The following is an 18,899-nucleotide window of genomic DNA, read 5'->3' as shown; positions in this document are numbered from 1 at the left end:
GCAGGTAAGTGCTGCAGGTAAGTGGGTCAGACCTAGGGGTTCCACCTGTATGCGTTTGACCCGGACAGGCCAGTAATTTGAAGGGCTGCACGGGTCATGAATTCCTGCACGGTTTTCCAAATTAGGAAAACCGGGCAGTACTCCCAATGATTGACATGGCGATCGACCAATTGCCCCATCATAGCCATGCCCCCTGACATCACGGTCTGCCCCCTGCTGCATCAAGGCCCCGCCCCTCCGGGTCACGACCCGCCCCCTGCCTGGTCTCCACCGGCAAAAAAGGTGGCAACCCTAATCAGACCAGAGACAGGAAGTAGATGAAGTATTCACAGAAAGCAGGTGATACTACAGGCAACTTGGATCAGACCAGAAACAGGAAGTGATGGCATTTTGGGCTTATTGATACTTATATCCATTAGTTGGTCCAACCTCAGAGTGACTATGGGACTGAATTTCGGTTGCAGTCAACTGTCCTGCTCTGAGTGATGTGATTCCCACTCATTACATGATATAAAGCTCACCGGCCAGAACCTACCAGCTCTCACCCCTATACCCAGCCTCCTTCAAAGACCCCGAGGAAGACTATGAAAAAGTAAATGGCCCAAGAACAGAATCCTCAGCTTCATTTCATCCCATCAAGTTATTGTCCAGGTAAGCAGTTTGGATATTTTAGTTCCAAGAGCAAAGTCATTGTGCAGCATCAGACGTAAGTAATGAGCTCTCAGTAAAGCTCTCCCTCCTATCAATACTGGCCCTTAACTCCCTACCCCTTATGTACAATATATCACTCTCGACTGCCTCTGATTGATGTGCGCTTAAAAGGGGCTGCATTGTTTTTGCTTAATAAGACCTTCCTTTTAGGGGCTTGTACTCTATGAATTTGTTTCTTTTTCCACCATTCCCTTGTGTATAACCTTCACTAACTTTCTCTTCATTGTCTCCGGGGGGAGAGACTTTTAGCCTCTCTTCTGTTATTCCTAATCCATCTGACTGGCTCCATGTAACGTATCTCCAAAGAGTTTCATATATATATATTATTTTCTATACATTAATTACTGCCTGCAGCCTTGTGCCTTGATACTGACTCCTCAGTGACTTCTAATATCCTTATCATTTACAGTAGGGGGTACATTATCCCTTATAATACATGAGTGATACTCAGAGTTCCCTGTATAACTCAGCCTGCAGCCTTGTGCCTTTATATGGTCACAGAACAACCCCTCAGTGACTTCTAATATCCTTATCATTTACAGTAGGGGGTACATTATCCCTTATAATACATGAGTGATACTCAGAGTTCCCTGTATAACTCAGCCTGCAGCCTTGTGCCTTTATATGGTCACAGAACAACCCCTCAGTGACTTCTAATATCCTTATCATTTACAGTAGGGGGTACATTATCCCTTATAATACATGAGTGATACTCAGAGTTCCCTGTATAACTCAGCCTGCAGCCTTGTGCCTTTATATGGTCACAGAACAACCCCTCAGTGACTTCTAATATCCTTATCATTTACAGTAGGGGGTACATTATCCCTTATAATACATGAGTGATACTCAGAGTTCCCTGTATAACTCAGCCTGCAGCCTTGTGCCTTTATATGGTCACAGAACAACCCCTCAGTGACTTCTAATATCCTTATCATTTACAGTAGGGGGTACATTATCCCTTATAATACATGAGTGATACTCAGAGTTCCCTGTATAACTCAGCCTGCAGCCTTGTGTCTTTATATGGTCACAGAACAACCCCTCAGTGACTTCTAATATCCTTATCATTTACAGTAGGGGGTACATTATCCCTTATAATACATGAGTGATACTCAGAGTTCCCTGTATAACTCAGCCTGCAGCCTTGTGTCTTTATATGGTCACAGAACAACCCCTCAGTGACATCTAATATCCTTATCATTTACAGTAGGGGGTACATTATCCCTTATAATACATGAGTGATACTCAGAGTTCCCTGTATAACTCAGCCTGCAGCCTTGTGCCTTTATATGGTCACAGTACAACCCCTCAGTGACTTCTGATATCCTTATCATTTACAGTAGGGGGTACATTATCCCTTATAATACATGAGTGATACTCAGAGTTCCCTGTATAACTCAGCCTGCAGCCTTGTGCCTTTATATGGTCACAGGACAATCCCTCAGTGACTTCTAATATCCTTATCATTTACAGCAGGGGGTTACAGGAGAATGTTGTTATATTATATAATAGTGTGGCTAACATAGGTCTGAAGGTCTAGGAGGGGGCAAGGGGTATGTAATTTAAAAAAGAGAGCAACTTGTAGCGGTACCCATGGTGCACCTGGGAAAGGGAGCCGTAAACGAGAGAGAAATATAAATTAGAAGGAAAGATTTATGATTATGGGAAAAACATTCATCTTGGTTTATGCTGAATCTGTTGGTTCTGTTTCCTTAAATCTACCAAAGAGCCGTATGTCAGTGGGGATAGTGAGCTGGGGGCTGATTGGTCACTGTGGGTTCTTGGTCTCACCTTTGTTTAACTATAAAAGATAAAAGGGAAACAATATGGCCCCTCCCACCTACAGTAGAATATGAATATACACAGCGGATATGTTATACACACACTATGGGACCTGTTATCCAGAATGCTCGGGACCTGGAGTTTTCCAGATAATGGATCTTTCTATAATTTGGATCTTCATACCTTAAGTCTACTAGAAAATCATATAAACATGAAATAAAGCCAATAGGCTGGTTTTGCTTCCAATAAGGATTAATTATATCTCAGTTGGGATCAAGTACAAGCGACTGTTTTATTATTACACAGAAAAAGGAAATCAGTTTTAAAAATTAGAATTTGGATAAAACGGAGTCTATGGGAGATGGTCTTTCCATAATTCGGAGCTTTCTGGGTAACAGGTTTCTGGCTAATCTTTGCCCTAAAGCCCATGGTGTCTGTGTATAAGAATATGTTCAGTATAAGATAAAACATATAGATATGGATAGGGCTGTCACTGAGGATTCTGGGTCAGTATAAAGGGGAAATATTCCCATATAAGCAGGTGGGGAGCGAGTTGTCCCGGGATAATGTTATTGGCTGCTGTACATTTATAATATGACTATAAAATCCATTGTAAGGAGATGTTAACAAGATCCAATAGAGATGCCAGCGCCCACCCTCTCCTCTTTTATCTCCCTAATAAACTGCCTCCGGCGCAGCGAGAGTTATCGAGCCGTCAAACACAGCGTTTTAAGACAGAATTATATTGGGGAGGGAAAGGATTTCTCCCAAATTAATGAAAAATCAATCCGGCCTCAGAAATCCATTAATGCTCATAATGCGCCGGTTACAGGGAGAAACCAGAAAAAGATTCAATAAATACGGGGCAGGCAGTGCGGACGTTACTCATTCTTTTCATTTATGTTAATTCGCTGCCAATTGATACGGTGTCCCAGGCAGTACAAACTGACGGGAGTCTTCTCTAGACGGGAAAAAAAGGAATTCTCAGCAATTTAAAGGGCTTGTTCTCCTTCCAACACTTGTTTCAGTTGGTTTCAGACAGTTCCCCAAAAATAAACACTTTTTTCCAATGAATTCCTATTTGCGAAGGTTTTTCTAATATTGAAGTTTCATGTTTCACCTTCCAAAGCCGCTGTGGGAGGGGGGTCGCCTGTGTAAATCAAACGTAGGGCAGATTATTTTGTAAAAAATGTCCCTTAGCATATTTTTCCTATTTTAGAAAAATTATCCAAAAATACTTTATGGGGCTTATTTACTAAAATCCAGTCGGGCTTTTTGGGGCAAAACTGACATTTTTCAAAATGTATTAAAGCCCGATGCAGCAAAAAGGCAGAATCCGAAAATCCTCCATCTCAGACCTGTCGAAGTTGTGTATAAGTCAATGGCTATCCGATTTTGACATTTCTGGAATTAGCCCGGAAATCCAACCTTTTGGGCAAAAATCTGAAAAATTCTGGCTTTTCGGACAAAAAAAAAACCCAGAAAAAATCGAGTGATTTGGGAAAAAAACAGAAAAAACTTCTGATTTAGGTTTTTGCTCGATTTTATTAAGTTTTTACCAGAACTGAGTAAATTGAGCTATTTTTAAATAATAAATAAGGTCTATTCATGTATTAGGGTTTTGTCGTGGTTTTTTTAAATTGAAAAAAATCAAACATTTGGTTTTTAGTAAATAACCCTCCCCATCTGGTTTTTATCCATATACTACTTTTTCTACACATGTTTTCACTCTTTTTCATAGCCAGTTAAGGGTGTCACATGGGACCTTAGTCGCCCCCAGACATTACATCATTAGGGGGTTTCCCAAATCTCTCTGCAATGGTTATGGATTGTGCCCTGTCCATTGCCACAATAGACGTCTATGAGGATCTAAGAGTGAACAAACATTAAAAGACAAGGGGGCCAAATTTATCAAAGGTTGAGGCGAATTTTTGAATGAAAAAATTTCAAATTTCGAGCTATTTTTGTGTACTTCGACTAGGGAATAGTTCAAATTTGATTTGATTTAGAAAAAAATGAGAAAACTCGAATATAGAAATTATGGTCTCTTTAAAAATTCGACTTCAACCATTCGCCATCTAAAATCTGCCGAATTTCTGTTTTAGCCTATGGGGGACCTCCTAGAACCTATCTGGAGTCAATTGGTGAACTTTGAAAAATCTTTTTTGGGAAAAAATTTGAATCGAATTTAATCAAATCGATCGAAAATGGACTTGTTCGACACAAAAAAAAACTTTGACTTAATTTCGGTTGGTCTTTTTGAATTCGAAATTTTTTGAATTCGAAATTCGACCCTTGATAAATATGCCCCAAGGTCATGTGTCTTAGCTAATGTCAGGCTCACCTGTCTCCCATTATTGGAGAGATACTGTAATGGAATCAGCTGGAGACAAAAAGGAACACCAAGAGCCCCAATAGTGTAATATGTTTTTACAAGGAGTAATGGTAGAGTAAACAAGTTAATACTCACAAACCAGGGTTACCAATAGGCAACCACTGTATAGGCAGGTGGGGAGATTATCCTGACCCCACTCAGGAATAAGACGTCGCTCTCTGTAGAAGAAGAAAACGGGGATGATACCCCTCCACTCGGGGTGGACTCGATATAGTAGTAAGACAAAACAGAGGCGCCAAAAGGATAAAAATAGCTAAAAGCACTTAAAAACCCAATGGGTAATTCAGAGGAGGTAGTAATGAACTTACCTCCTCCAAGCAGACACCAATGAAAGTGGTAATTTTCAATAATAGTTTATTCACAAAACAGTATTGCAACGCGTTTCGCTGGCATTTCCTGCTTCATCAGGCAATATGGAACGGGAACAAAAACAACAGTGTCTTTGTATAAACACGCAGAGGCGCCTGGCGTGTTTATACAAAGACACTGTTGTTTTTGCAACACGCTGCGTCCCACCTGCGTTTGGCGCTTACATGCGTCTGTGTGACTACAGCCCCCTTGACAATAATTGAGTGCGTCCACTCCTGCGCTCCCCTGTTGCTGAACGGAAGAAAGTGAAACGCAGGGGAGCACAGAAAAAATGCCTGTGTGTAAGAGCCCTTAGGCTGGTTCTCTTGCTTATAGAGTTGTAGGTTCACCCAGATCTACTAACCCACAGCAACCAATCAGGTAGTTGCTCTCAGCTGAGCAGAAGTTGACAAGACCTGCAACGCCTTTCTTTACATTACCCCTATGTTTTGATCTTTTTGGAAGAATATATAAGACTTTGCTTGTGAGTCACTCCCTTCCTATTTTAATCCTGGTGTGGCCTCAGGTTTCTACTAGTGGGTCCCACCGAGCTCTTGCACTCGTCTGTCCCAGGGAAACACTCACTTACCGTCTTACAGGTGGGTTCCAGCACCCAATTTGGAGACAGAATAGATAAAAAAGTAGCCAGGATTTCCACTACATCATTACTTGCTGCTTTATTAAATGAATGTATGACCCCAGCCAAGAGTAATGGGAATACACTAACCACCAGTTGTAGAGATGGGGGTACATGGGACACAGGGGCCCCTCTCTGTTTCCTTAATTCCAGGGCAGTATGAGTTTAATTATAATAATAATACTATGCTGTAAGGCTCCTTATCATTACAGGAGAACATGTCTTGGCTCCCTCTGCTTCACGTCAAACACTCCATTAGAAGGAAGAGGGAAAGGTCACGCTCTACAATAGGTGACACAGGATTATTCATTCTTTTTGTATTCCTTGGTCCTGTGCCACATTAATCATAATAAACCTGAGCGCTATTAATATGAGTGTTAGATATAATTCCGCCGGCATTTCATTGTCATTTAGCATGAATTAACGTCCACTCACAGTAAATTGTTACAAGCAGGGAAGGAGGTAATGTCCAGGCCTATTAATATCACCAATGACAATGTGATACTGGATCCAGAAAGCCAAGAACGACAATTAAAGGGAATCGAAACACTCTTAGTTTGTCACATTTTAATCATTCTTTTTAGACTAGTATAATCCATTACATATTGAAGGGTTATAGCTTCCTGCCCAGATAGAGGGGAAGATGAGGGACACATACAGAATGAGGAACCACAGATGGACCCTGCCCAGACAGAGGGGAAGGTGAGGGGCACATACAGAATGAGTAACCACAAATGGACCCTGCCCAGACAGAGGGGAAGGTGAGGAGCACATACAGAGTGAGGAACCACAGATGGACCCTGCCCAGACAGAGGGAACGTGAGGGGCACATACAGAATGAGGAACCACAGATGGACCCTGCCCAGACAGAGGGGAAGGTGAGGGGCACATACAGAATGAGTAACCACAGATGGACCCTGCCCAGACAGAGGAGAAGGTGAGGGGTACATACAGAATGAGGAACCACAGATGGACCCTGCCCAGACAGAGGGGAAGGTGAGGGGCACATACAGAATGAGGAACCACAGATGGACCCTGCCCAGACAGAGGGGAAGGTGAGGGGCACATACAGAATGAGGAACCACAGATGGACCCTGCCCAGACAGAGGGGAAGGTGAGGGGCACATACAGAATGAGGAACCACAGATGGACCCTGCCCAGACAGAGGGGAAGGTGAGGGGCACATACAGAATGAGGAACCACAGATGGACCCTGCCCAGACAGAGGGGAAGGTGAGGGGCACATACAGAATGAGTAACCACAGATGGACCCTGCCCAGACAGAGGGGAAGGTGAGGGGCACATACAGAATGAGAAATCACAGATGGACCCTGCCCAGACAGAGAAGTTGAGGGGTACATACAGAATGAGGAACCACAGATGGACCCTGCCCAGACAGAGGGGAAGGTGAGGGGCACATACAGAATGAGGAACCACAGATGGACCCTGCCCAGACAGAGGGGAAGGTGAGGGGCACATACAGAATGAGGAACCACAGATGGACCCTGCCCAGACAGAGGGGAAGGTGAGGGGCACATACAGAATGAGAAATCACAGATGGACCCTGCCCAGACAGAGAAGTTGAGGGGTACATACAGAATGAGGAACCACAGATGGACCCTGCCCAGACAGAGGGGAAGGTGAGGGGCACATACAGAATGAGTAACCACAGATGGACCCTGCCCAGACAGAGGGGAAGGTGAGGGGCACATACAGAATGAGAAATCACAGATGGACCCTGCCCAGACAGAGAAGTTGAGGGGTACATACAGAATGAGGAACCACAGATGGACCCTGCCCAGACAGAGGGGAAGGTGAGGGGCACATACAGAATGAGGAACCACAGATGGACCCTGCCCAGACAGAGGGGAAGGTGAGGGGCACATACAGAATGAGGAACCACAGATGGACCCTGCCCAGACAGAGGGGAAGGTGAGGGGCACATACAGAATGAGGAACCACAGATGGACCCTGCCCAGACAGAGGGGAAGGTGAGGGGCACATACAGAATGAGTAACCACAGATGGACCCTGCCCAGACAGAGGGGAAGGTGAGGGGCACATACAGAATGAGAAATCACAGATGGACCCTGCCCAGACAGAGAAGTTGAGGGGTACATACAGAATGAGGAACCACAGATGGACCCTGCCCAGACAGAGGGGAAGGTGAGGGGCACATACAGAATGAGGAACCACAGATGGACCCTGCCCAGACAGAGGGGAAGGTGAGGGGCACATACAGAATGAGGAACCACAGATGGACCCTGCCCAGACAGAGGGGAAGGTGAGGGGCACATACAGAATGAGAAATCACAGATGGACCCTGCCCAGACAGAGAAGTTGAGGGGTACATACAGAATGAGGAACCACAGATGGACCCTGCCCAGACAGAGGGGAAGGTGAGGGGCACATACAGAATGAGTAACCACAGATGGACCCTGCCCAGACAGAGGGGAAGGTGAGGGGCACATACAGAATGAGAAATCACAGATGGACCCTGCCCAGACAGAGAAGTTGAGGGGTACATACAGAATGAGGAACCACAGATGGACCCTGCCCAGACAGAGGGGAAGGTGAGGGGCACATACAGAATGAGGAACCACAGATGGACCCTGCCCAGACAGAGGGGAAGGTGAGGGGCACATACAGAATGAGTAACCACAGATGGACCCTGCCCAGACAGAGGGGAAGGTGAGGAGCACATACAGAGTGAGGAACCACAGATGGACCCTGCCCAGACAGAGGGAACGTGAGGGGCACATACAGAATGAGGAACCACAGATGGACCCTGCCCAGACAGAGGGGAAGGTGAGGGGCACATACAGAATGAGGAACCACAGATGGACCCTGCCCAGACAGAAGGGAAGGTGAGGGGCACATAAAGAATGAGAAACCACAGATGGACCCTGCCCAGACAGAGGGGAAGGTGAGGGGCACATACAGAATGAGGAACCACAGATGGACCCTGCCCAGACAGAGGGGAAGGTGAGGGGTACATACAGAATGAGGAACCACAGATGGACCCTGCCCAGACAGAGGGAAAGGTGAGGGGCACATACAGAATGAGGAACCACAGATGGACCCTGCCAGACAGAGGGGAAGGTGAGGAGCACATACAGAGTGAGGAACCACAGATGGACCCTGCCCAGACAGAGGGGAAGGTGAGGGGCACATACAGAATGAGGAACCACAGATGGACCCTGCCCAGACAGAGGAGAAGGTGAGGAGCACATACAGAATGAGGAACCACAGATGGACCCTGCCCAGACAGAGGGGAAGGTGAGGAGCACACACAAACAGAATGAAGAACCACAGATGGACCTTGCCCAGACAGAGGGAAAGGTGAGGGGTACATACAGAATGAGTAGTCAGGAATGTTCACTGTCCAGAGGGAATCAGAGCTTTGTATGTACAGGCTTAATTAAGGGAACTTATTCCATATTAATTTGAAGATCAGTCTGCCTTTATGCCACGGCATCCCTTGTTACAACCCTCTTTATATTGATGTTAAAACATTTAGTAGGGTGGTGTGTAAGTTTCTCTTTAGTGACACATTGCTTTTTAATGGGTGTGAATCAGATTTACTGATATTTATACATATTTACAGTTAACAGATAAAGAAAGCAAGAAAGAAAAGGCTCCATTTATTTGCACACAACTGTTGAACTACAAATCGCCCCATCAGATCATAAAGTAACCAGCAAGAACTTTTCCACATGAAATCTTATCTCCTGGGGTTAAGTCATTTCTGAATTTAGCAAATCCTTCAGCCAGTGATTGCAGGAAGTCTTTCTATTAGCAAAAGCCCAAATGAAATATGGATATCCATGCATTACCTAAAGAGCCTGACTGTAAGAGCAGGTAAGCTTATCAAAGAAGTATAATGTCCATCATAAATCCATCCTGTAAGACCAAGTCAAAGAGTGTTAATAATTCAGTGTTTGCTTTTCAGAAGGATTAGAAGTGAAAACATGACGGGTGGAGACGGTGCAATCCAAACGGGGAACGAGGGGAGATTGATGGAGCGCCCTGCATTATGAGACAGATGACTTATCGAGCTGTCACTGGCAGTGTTTTAAGACAGAATTATATGGGAGATGAGAAAGATTTTTACCAAATTAATGAAAAATCAATCAAGCCTCAGAAATCCATTAATGGTCATAATGCACTGGTTACAGATAGATATCCAATACTGGCTGTTAAATACAACTCTGGGATGGCAGCACACAGGAAATACCTCGTTCATTAAGCTGCATGTATTTACTTTTTAGTGGGACACCAATAGCCTGAGCATCCGATCAATCAATCCCACCTGCTGAGCTGGAAATGCTGAACTTTGCTCATTGTCAGTGCAAGAAATGGATAGACCTCATGAGCCGCCATTCCTCCTAGACAGTTACTAGAAAACAAGGCCTCAAAGCATGAACGTCAAAGGTTCTGCTGCATCTGTGGGCCTTTATCACCTTCTCTATTGGTTAACTGGGTCTAACAATCAAAAAAGGATAGTACAGGGGGTTCTACAGAAGGAACAGTCTCCTATCTCTGAGATTACACTATGGAACCCACTAAGAGGCCAATCACTAAGGGCTCAATGAAGTTATCTGGCTGCACATCAAGGAACAATTTGATTTTAGCCAAGAAAGGCCAAGATTCTATGACTTGATAGACTCAATAAAAATAACAAATTCTCCACTGGGAAGTCCTTCATAGATATGAGTTGAAGCAGCCACATAAACAGAGTTTTTCTCCTAATTGCTAGGATATTCATTTGTCTTAATCACAAGAATATGGAAGCAAGAGTGGAAGGAAAGTTGGAATGCTGGCTACTATCCATCAATGAAAGTCCTCACTACCTCTTCTAGATGGTTCCTTCTTCTAGAGCAAATGTTACTGTTCTCTGTATCTTTACAATAGGACAATAGGCCATATTTCCATTGGTTCCTCCTGAAAAGAGATGATGTACGGGGTGCATTAAGCATTAAATAAAGAAAGTGCCATGATGAGACCTGTGTGTTTTTTGTTTATGCTATTATTCTAGGTAGCATGTGATAATATCGGAGATTAGTGATGGAGAGGATACCCATGATCAGAGAAGTTTGACATAATTTTCCATAATCAGTCAAATTTAATAAACTCTCCAGATGGACTTCCATGTAATCCAAAAGATCCTTAGAGTTACATATATATATGCACTAGCGACGTGGACCATCCCCAATCCCCTCCGGCGTTGAAAAGGTGAGTGCCGTGAGGAGGGATGGGGGGCAGCAAAAGGAAAGACGTCTCAGGCGCCAAAATGCAGAGGATCATCCCTGAGGGCAAGATGTAGACCACCGGAAAAGATGGGAAACAGATGGCAAGATGCAACTAGGAAACAGTGCATATATATATATATATATATATATATGTAACTCTAAGGATCTTTTTGGATTAGTTGCATCTTGCCCTCTGTTTCCCATCTTTTCCGGTGGTCTACATCTTGCCCTCAGGGATGATCCTCTGCATTTTGCTGCCTGAGGCGGCCTTCCTTTTGCCACCAGGATACCCATGATCAGAGAAGTTTGACATAATTTTCCATGATCAGTAAAATTTAATAAACTCTCCAGATGGACTTCCATGTAATCCAAAAGATCCTTAGAGTTACATATATATATGCACTAGCGACGTGGACCATCCCCAATCCCCTCCGGCGTTGAAAAGGTGAGTGCCGTGAGGAGGGATGGGGGGCAGCAAAAGGAAAGCCGTCTCAGGCGCCAAAATGCAGAGGATCGTCCCTGAGGGCAAGATGTAGACCACCGGAAAAGATGGGAAACAGAGGGCAAGATGCAACTAAGGCAAGAGGGAGAGAGACAGTATATGTAGTGAAATCAAGCATAAAATAAGTTCATGTATTTTCCATCTTGCCCTATTGTCTCAATCTTGCCCTACAGTCTTCATTTTGTCCTACTGTCTCCATCTTGTCCTACTATCACCATTGTGCCCTACTGTCTCCATTGTGGCCCTACAGTCTCTATCTTGCACTACAGTCTCCATCTTGTATTACTGTCTCCATCTTGTCCTACTGTCTCCATCTTGTCCTACTATCGCCAACTTGCCCTACTGTCTCCATCTTGTCCTACTGTCTCCATCTTGTCCTACTATCGCCAACTTGCCCTACTGTCTCCATCTTGTCCTACTGTCTCCATATTGTCCCACTGTCTCCATCTTGCCCTACTGTCTCCATCTTGTCCTACTGTCTGCATCTTGTTCTACTGTCTCCATCTTGTCCTACTGTCTCCATCTTGTCCTACTGTCTCCATCTTGCCGTACTGTCTCCAACTTGCCCTACTGTCTCCATCTTGCCCTACTGTCTCCATCTTGCAATCTCATTATTTTGACACATCAGGCACATGGGGGATAATGTTATGGGGTAAAATAAATTGTGTCTGAAATTGCACTTTGCCCACTGCCCTTGCATTGTAAAGTGTCCCCTATAGTCTCATACCTGTATATCACTTTTGGACAGCTAAAGTTGTCTGTCTTACAGTCCTATATACAACACATAAACAATATTTGTTATTAACATTCTTCATAGCAGAAGTGGTGGCCCAGGGGAAATAGTTTGGGGCAGCTGGTGCAATTCATTAGTGTTTGTATTTGGGTGAGCAGAACATTGACCCTTCAATAAGAATGGATATACATAAATGTCAGGGAGGCAGCATGTGACACTGTATCAGGGCCCAGCAGTGAGGAATGAAGATAACAGAATAATCCCAACATGATAAACAGTCTTGGGCCAGAAAATCATGTCCCTAATTTATCAAAGGGAGAGCTTTTTATCTGCTGATACTCGGTGCCCATTGAGCTCTCCGCAATGACAAGTGTGTGTCGGTAATACATCTAGCCTTTCAGACTTCCCTATATTAACATGAAAATGGAAGATAAATGGGGGGATCACAAGACTTCCGAGTCTGGCAGTTTGCATGGAGCTGGAGTACAATGACAGATAGGAAGGAGCGGGAGGGCAGATAATGTGCCGGGTCACCGTGTAGTGACAGTGTTTGACCAGTAATCTGTATGTTAAGTGACAGCAGAGGAACAGTCTGATCTCTCTCAAGCAGACACACAGGAAGCCTCTTATTCTCTAAGGGAGGAACGTGGCAATTATTATTTCATAGCGGCAATAACCTTGTGGCTCCAGGATCCAGACTCATCCAATGGGGACATTGCTTCATACATACTGACATGGACAATCATGTTGTTGTTTCTTGCCTGCTCTGCTGGGGACTGGGGTGAAGGTTAGTGCTCATGAGAGGTGCTCCATCCAAACGCTGGCTTTGCCTAATGAAATAAAATGTAAATCTAAGCAACTTCTCAATACATATTTATGAAACATCCCCAGCGGGTTTGTAAATAGAACTGGAAGCAGGGTTGCCTGGCTCTTTCTGTTCTCTGTTTATTGACGCCCATTCTGTACGGCAAATAAACACACTCAGCTAATAGTAACGACTCCCAACATTTTACATTCAATTTCTATATAAAACATAATTAATGGCATCTTTCTACTTTTTTAACTCTTGTACAATATACTGTTACATTTATAATAGCATGAATATTATTTGACTTTGATAAATGAGGTCACGTCGAAGAGGCCGATTTAGCCCATGTTGGTCTTTGCTTTGGACTCAGGGGTTCCTCTATGACTTTGTTGTGCAAAACACTTGTTGGCCACCCAGGAGACGTGTGCAGTTAGAAGCAGCTAATTTACGTGATGGTGCGTGTTGGAACTGAGCACAAATCTGCGTGAAGCACAACTCCACCTACAGGATACAATGACACTGGAATTATGAGGGGAAATGCAGAATTGTGGGTAAAAACATGGCACCTTGCTCCTGAAATTGCACTTGCTGGCCATACATGAGTCAGTATTGGTTTCTAGCTTGACCACTCTTGACTAAGTGCACCGTGTATGTGGCTACTACAATGGCATTTCCAAGTAAAGCTCAGACATCTGACTGCCTGTTGGACCACCACTTGTTTGGCCAAACCAGGCAACGGTCTACTTGTTTAACAAGCTTACCAAATGAGTGGATCTGCCTGCTTATGATCAACTGTTGTCTCCACTAAGGTCCTATGTGCCAGGTACTGAACCCCAATTCTTCTGGAATCCAAGAAAGTAGTAACTTACCTTTCCTTTTCTCTAGTACAGGTTCTCCTGAAATGCATCTCCTATGAGGTTTTTTTTAGGTGGGTTCCATGCCACCCCATACCCTCTGTCAGGTATATTTATACCCATGTAGTACTCCTGATCATTGAGGCTAAAACTATTTTGAATCCCCCTAAGCTGTTTAACTCACTAGTAAGAACTAGTAGTTGCATCTGCTTGGTGCAGCTTTTATCCCCTATTTGATAAAATGTGTTGATTGTAGGAAAGCCAAAGAAATGTTTGAGACCTCATGCTTCCTTTCTCTTGCCTCTATTTCATTATTTAATCCTCAATAAAATCCATTAGGCACAAAGGGAATGGGGAGGGTTAATCACAAGCCCCTCTCTGTTGAGCATCCATAGAGAAGAATTGTCATATGGTGGAAAGTTCTTTTGTTGAACAAAGCAATTTAAGAGTTTAAAGTGCCCCCATCCAGCTCCCTGACACCCTGTAACATCCACCCCAAAAACAGTGATACCAAAATGAAAGATATTTTCTGTGCCAGAGAGAAATGGCTGCTTCTCCTCTTCTGCACAAGATTTGGAGCCTCCATGGTGCTCAAACGAGCGAATCGGCCTGAAACAGAGCTATCCATCATGAGTGGGAGCTGCCATCGACAGGCCAAGCCTTGGGAATTCTCTCCAGGCTCCTGTAATTTGCCTATTAAAGGTGCAACCCCTGGGACAAGAGAATATTAGAGGCAGCGTTGGGAAAGCACTTAGCCTTGAAGCACATGGAGTTTAATGTCCTACTGCCCGCTCTAGAGTGATTATTTCCCCCGGCATCACAAGGGACCAATGGGGGAAATATTACATGGAACCTTTCTTATTTAAAATGTGTTTTCAGATAAGGTACAACTGAGATCTATTTTATATATTGCATTTCAGGCTCCCCCTGACACCATATTATAGAGACCATTCTGTATATAGATGTAGTTCTCTTGTGGAGCTTTATTAGTTCATTAAATGCTACAAACATCATTATGTGCTTGTCCACCTTAGTATTGTGTAAAATATAACCCTCTCTGGCATTTGTGAGCTATAAGCTCAAGTACTCCCTTTTCTGTGTTAGTTTCTATGATGTGCGGGTCGCGAAAATCTTGACCCAAACCCAACCTGCGCCTGCCCACACCTGACTTTTGCCCTCCATTTATAGACCTGCCCGACCAAACCCACCAATTACATCTCAATAGGGGAGGAGTTGCACACCTTTAAAACCGGCAGCCAGAAGTCAGAAGCCGGCAGTGTAAGGCCGCCCGCGACCCGCAAACAGCACAGCGAGGTCGACCCAAACCCGCCCGACCTATGGGTATCTGGTCACATGACTAGTTTCTCAAGGTCCTCTGGCCCAAAACCATAGTTGTTTTCTACTATTAAGAGAGAGTCTTAAATCAGTTGGGTATGACGAAATGTGGGTGGTATTGGAACACCCTGATGGATGATTTCTGGGGGAGGGACAGGAAGTCTGTAACCTAAGCAGTAGGTGGGACTAAACATAAATGGCATCTTACAGGGGTAAGAGAAGGATATCTGTAACTCAAGCACTGGGTGGAATTATAACAGTCTGATGGCAGATTACAGGGGGAGGGGCAGTGGGTGGACCTCAAACAAACATATGGCAGCTATCATAGGGAGTTGAAGGTGTCTTAAATTCCAGCAATTGTTTTTTAATCTAGAAAAATCTGATGGCCACTTTTAAAAGGGGTGGGATGTTTGTCTCAAGCCGTGGGCCCAGAGGGGACCTTTGGAATGTTCTTGTAAGTATAAAAAAACAAAATATATTTACATTATGAGGCACCCAGAAATATATAATTTGATAAATAGAGTTAATGAAATAGCCTGCTTTATACGTTCTCTACTTCTTTCAGGCTGTAAGTGAGTCACATTCCTTCATTTAATGAATGTATAAAAATTAAAGAACAGTAAGAAGTAAGCAATTAATAACTCAACTTCTATGAACCCTCTGGAAGCATCAAGGTTAATTTCCGCCTTCCTCGGTCCCCATTCTCCAAAATGTATCCCTCACCTTTAACTCTTCGTAAATCAGAGTCCTTGTTTAGACAAATGCCCTCAGCAAGATGAATGGGGAGCAATTATCTTGTCTGCTACTTCCGCCGCTCCAGCTATAATTCCTTCACACCTTTAATATTTCTTCCCTTGACGTTTGTCAGCGGTTAATTCAAAAGCTTTATACTAATTAATGGCCTGCGGTCTGCGGGATCCAGGGAAGGGAGAGCAGAGGGGAAGAGTAATGGGCACATTGTGTGAGATTTTCTTCTGCTTCCTGGGTGTCACTCACATGATGATAATAAGTGCCACCGTCTGTCCCGGCCAAGAGGATCTTATTTGGAACGGGAATCTCCGTCCTGCCCTTGGTCTATGCTAGAGCTTTGACCAACCTGTGTTCCTCCAAACACCATCACACTACAACTCCCAATCCCCTTGAGACAATAACCATACAAAGGAATGGTTTACTGCTTTAATGTAGGGTGGGGATGTTATTTACCCCCTGGTAACATCTAACCCAATACAAGTTCTTCTACAGATGGGTCAAAACTGACTCCTACAGCCTTCCTGCCCTTGGAACTGTGCAGCTACCAGCAGAGGGTTATGGAGGCAACATGTGGTCTTATCCAACTGGTCTGAAGGACGTGAACCACCGATTTGTATCCCCCTGTGCTTCCTGCTTGGATGAATACCTCCCAAATTCACTCATTTACGTAATTCTAAAGTTTCAAAACGATTCAAAACATTGCATTCTGGTTGTTCTGCTTTGAAGACTTTAAGAAATATGTATCTAGAGAGATCAGTTTTGCAGATACCTGACATATATAAGACTTGGTTGTTGATTAAGACTTGCTGAATAATAATAACCTTTTGTGACCTAATCTCAAGATACTTTATCAACAACTCTACAACCTTATTAAAGGGTGATCTCATAAAGCTTTTTGTGGTCCACCCATTACTTTCCTGGTCTTCTGGTCATCAACCCAGCATCTACTGGTTGATCCCAACTTTCATTTTACACCTCTGCTCTAGAAGGTATCTAGTCTGCTGGCATTGTATCTAACAACAGTGAGGTACATTAAATAAAGCATGAATGCGTGTGATTAGGAAGGGCGAAAGCACATGGAGATGAGAATGTCCTTTTCTTGATATTCTACATGCTTGGACATCTTCCCCGATTTGTTAAAGTATTCATGCATCAAAGTTCAAATTTGCCCAAAATCATGTGAAAAAAAAGCACTTAGACACTTGCTATCTGTGCAAGAGATGCATAATTCATGCGCTACAAGACAGGTTAGATGCACAATGCATTTGAATCTTACAGTCATGCATTATTGAAAGGACCTCACTGTAAGTCAGTTGACCTTCCGGAAACAAGTGTCCCCGATTTTTATTTTGTGTGAAATGTTGACAAACAATTATGTTGCTGTTGGCTGCTTTTACACCCATCTTAATGGCCTTCTCCCGTAGACCACGACCAAAGAGATACAATTGAGCTTCAGCAAAGGAAGTCTATTTAAATAGCTTTTTTTGGAAAAAGTGGAGGCTATCATAAGATATTTAGCCCTCTCAGGAGCGGTGAGGGGACGGAATAGCACCAATATAGCACCAACATTCTTTTTGTTGAATTTTTTTTAATTCAAGGACAAAAATGAAATTGAAATTTTTGGAAAAAACTAGGATGCACCGAATCCTTGTGCCTGGCCAAACCGTATCTGAATCCTAATTTGCATATGGAAATTAGGGGCGGGAAATGAAAGCACGTAACTTGTCACAAAACAAGGAAGTAAAAAATGTTTTTTCCACTTTTTCCCTTCCTGTCTCTAATTTGCATACGCAAATTAGGATTCGGATTTGGTTCGGTATTCGGCGGAATCTTTCATGAAGGATTCGAGGATTTGGCCGAATTCCAAATAGTGGATTCAGTGCATCCCTAGAAAAAACAGACTTTTATGTAGACTGAACCAGAAACAGTCAACTTTTTAAAATTCCTATGGAATTGATGGATGGGTTTCTTCATGATTCTGAATTATGAATAGAGACTGATGTTTGGGATTTTTTCTAAAATCAGTTCTGAGATCTGTTTTTATGCAGTTGCAGACAGTTTTGGTGTAACTGGGTGTAAAAGTAAATGAACTGAGATCCATTTGGCTAAAATGTTTGGTTTATTATTCAGGGAACTCTGAGCCGTTGACATTGGTTTAGACTGTCTTTGCTCAGTCATTAAGTTCTTTGTTAGGACATGTGACCGCCGGACTTGATGGGGAACTTTAGTTGTCCATATTTGTACCTTTGGTCAGTAGGTTGCCTGAGATGTGTTATTTATATTTTCTTGTAATGTTTCCAATAAAAGCCATAAAAACCTAATGCTACTCACTTTCAGTTGCCCTAAACAAGTATATTCCTAGTGATAGTTCTGACAATAATGTTAGTTCTTTCTACAGAGGAAACAATATGACCCGAAGAAGTGATAATGATGTGCATTGTACCATTATAGTTTAGGAATCTTTGCTCCTCTAATGGGTAAAGTTGGAGAACTTGCCTGGTGTATAAGATGATTACATTTTTCTGCTTTAATAAGCCCCACACATATATTTGGTTTGCATTGACGCACCCTACGTCTACAGTAGTGTGAGGCTACACACACAGCATAAAAGGTTGAATCTGTGTCTTAAACATGAAGAGATACAGCCCTGAGATCAATTTTAATTTACTGCCTGCCCATATTGTTCTTTTAGATCCTGCCTCTTGTAGCCAAGTAGTGACAGTTGAACCAAACTCTGCCCTGCGTGTTACTGTGATAAACCTCTATTCGTCATGTGGGTGGAAAAGCCTCTAGA

At 43.5% G+C, this 18,899-nt stretch overlaps 1 long non-coding RNA gene across 1 annotated transcript; it reads left to right on the top strand.

Annotated features, from left to right (window-relative positions):
- Positions 1–339: 339 nt before the first annotated feature.
- On the top strand, positions 340–10,876 carry LOC121394900. The gene is made up of 3 exons (XR_005962077.1): positions 340–651; positions 9,479–9,732; positions 9,824–10,876. It is a non-coding gene; the product is annotated as an uncharacterized LOC121394900 (long non-coding RNA).
- The last annotated feature ends 8,023 nt before the right edge of the window (positions 10,877–18,899 follow it).

This window comes from Xenopus laevis, chromosome 6L (assembly GCF_017654675.1).
Source record: "Xenopus laevis strain J_2021 chromosome 6L, Xenopus_laevis_v10.1, whole genome shotgun sequence".
Taxonomy (NCBI): Eukaryota; Metazoa; Chordata; class Amphibia; order Anura; family Pipidae; genus Xenopus; species Xenopus laevis.
Note: the sequence above shows the minus strand (reverse complement) of the source record. Positions and strands in the feature narration are given on the sequence as shown.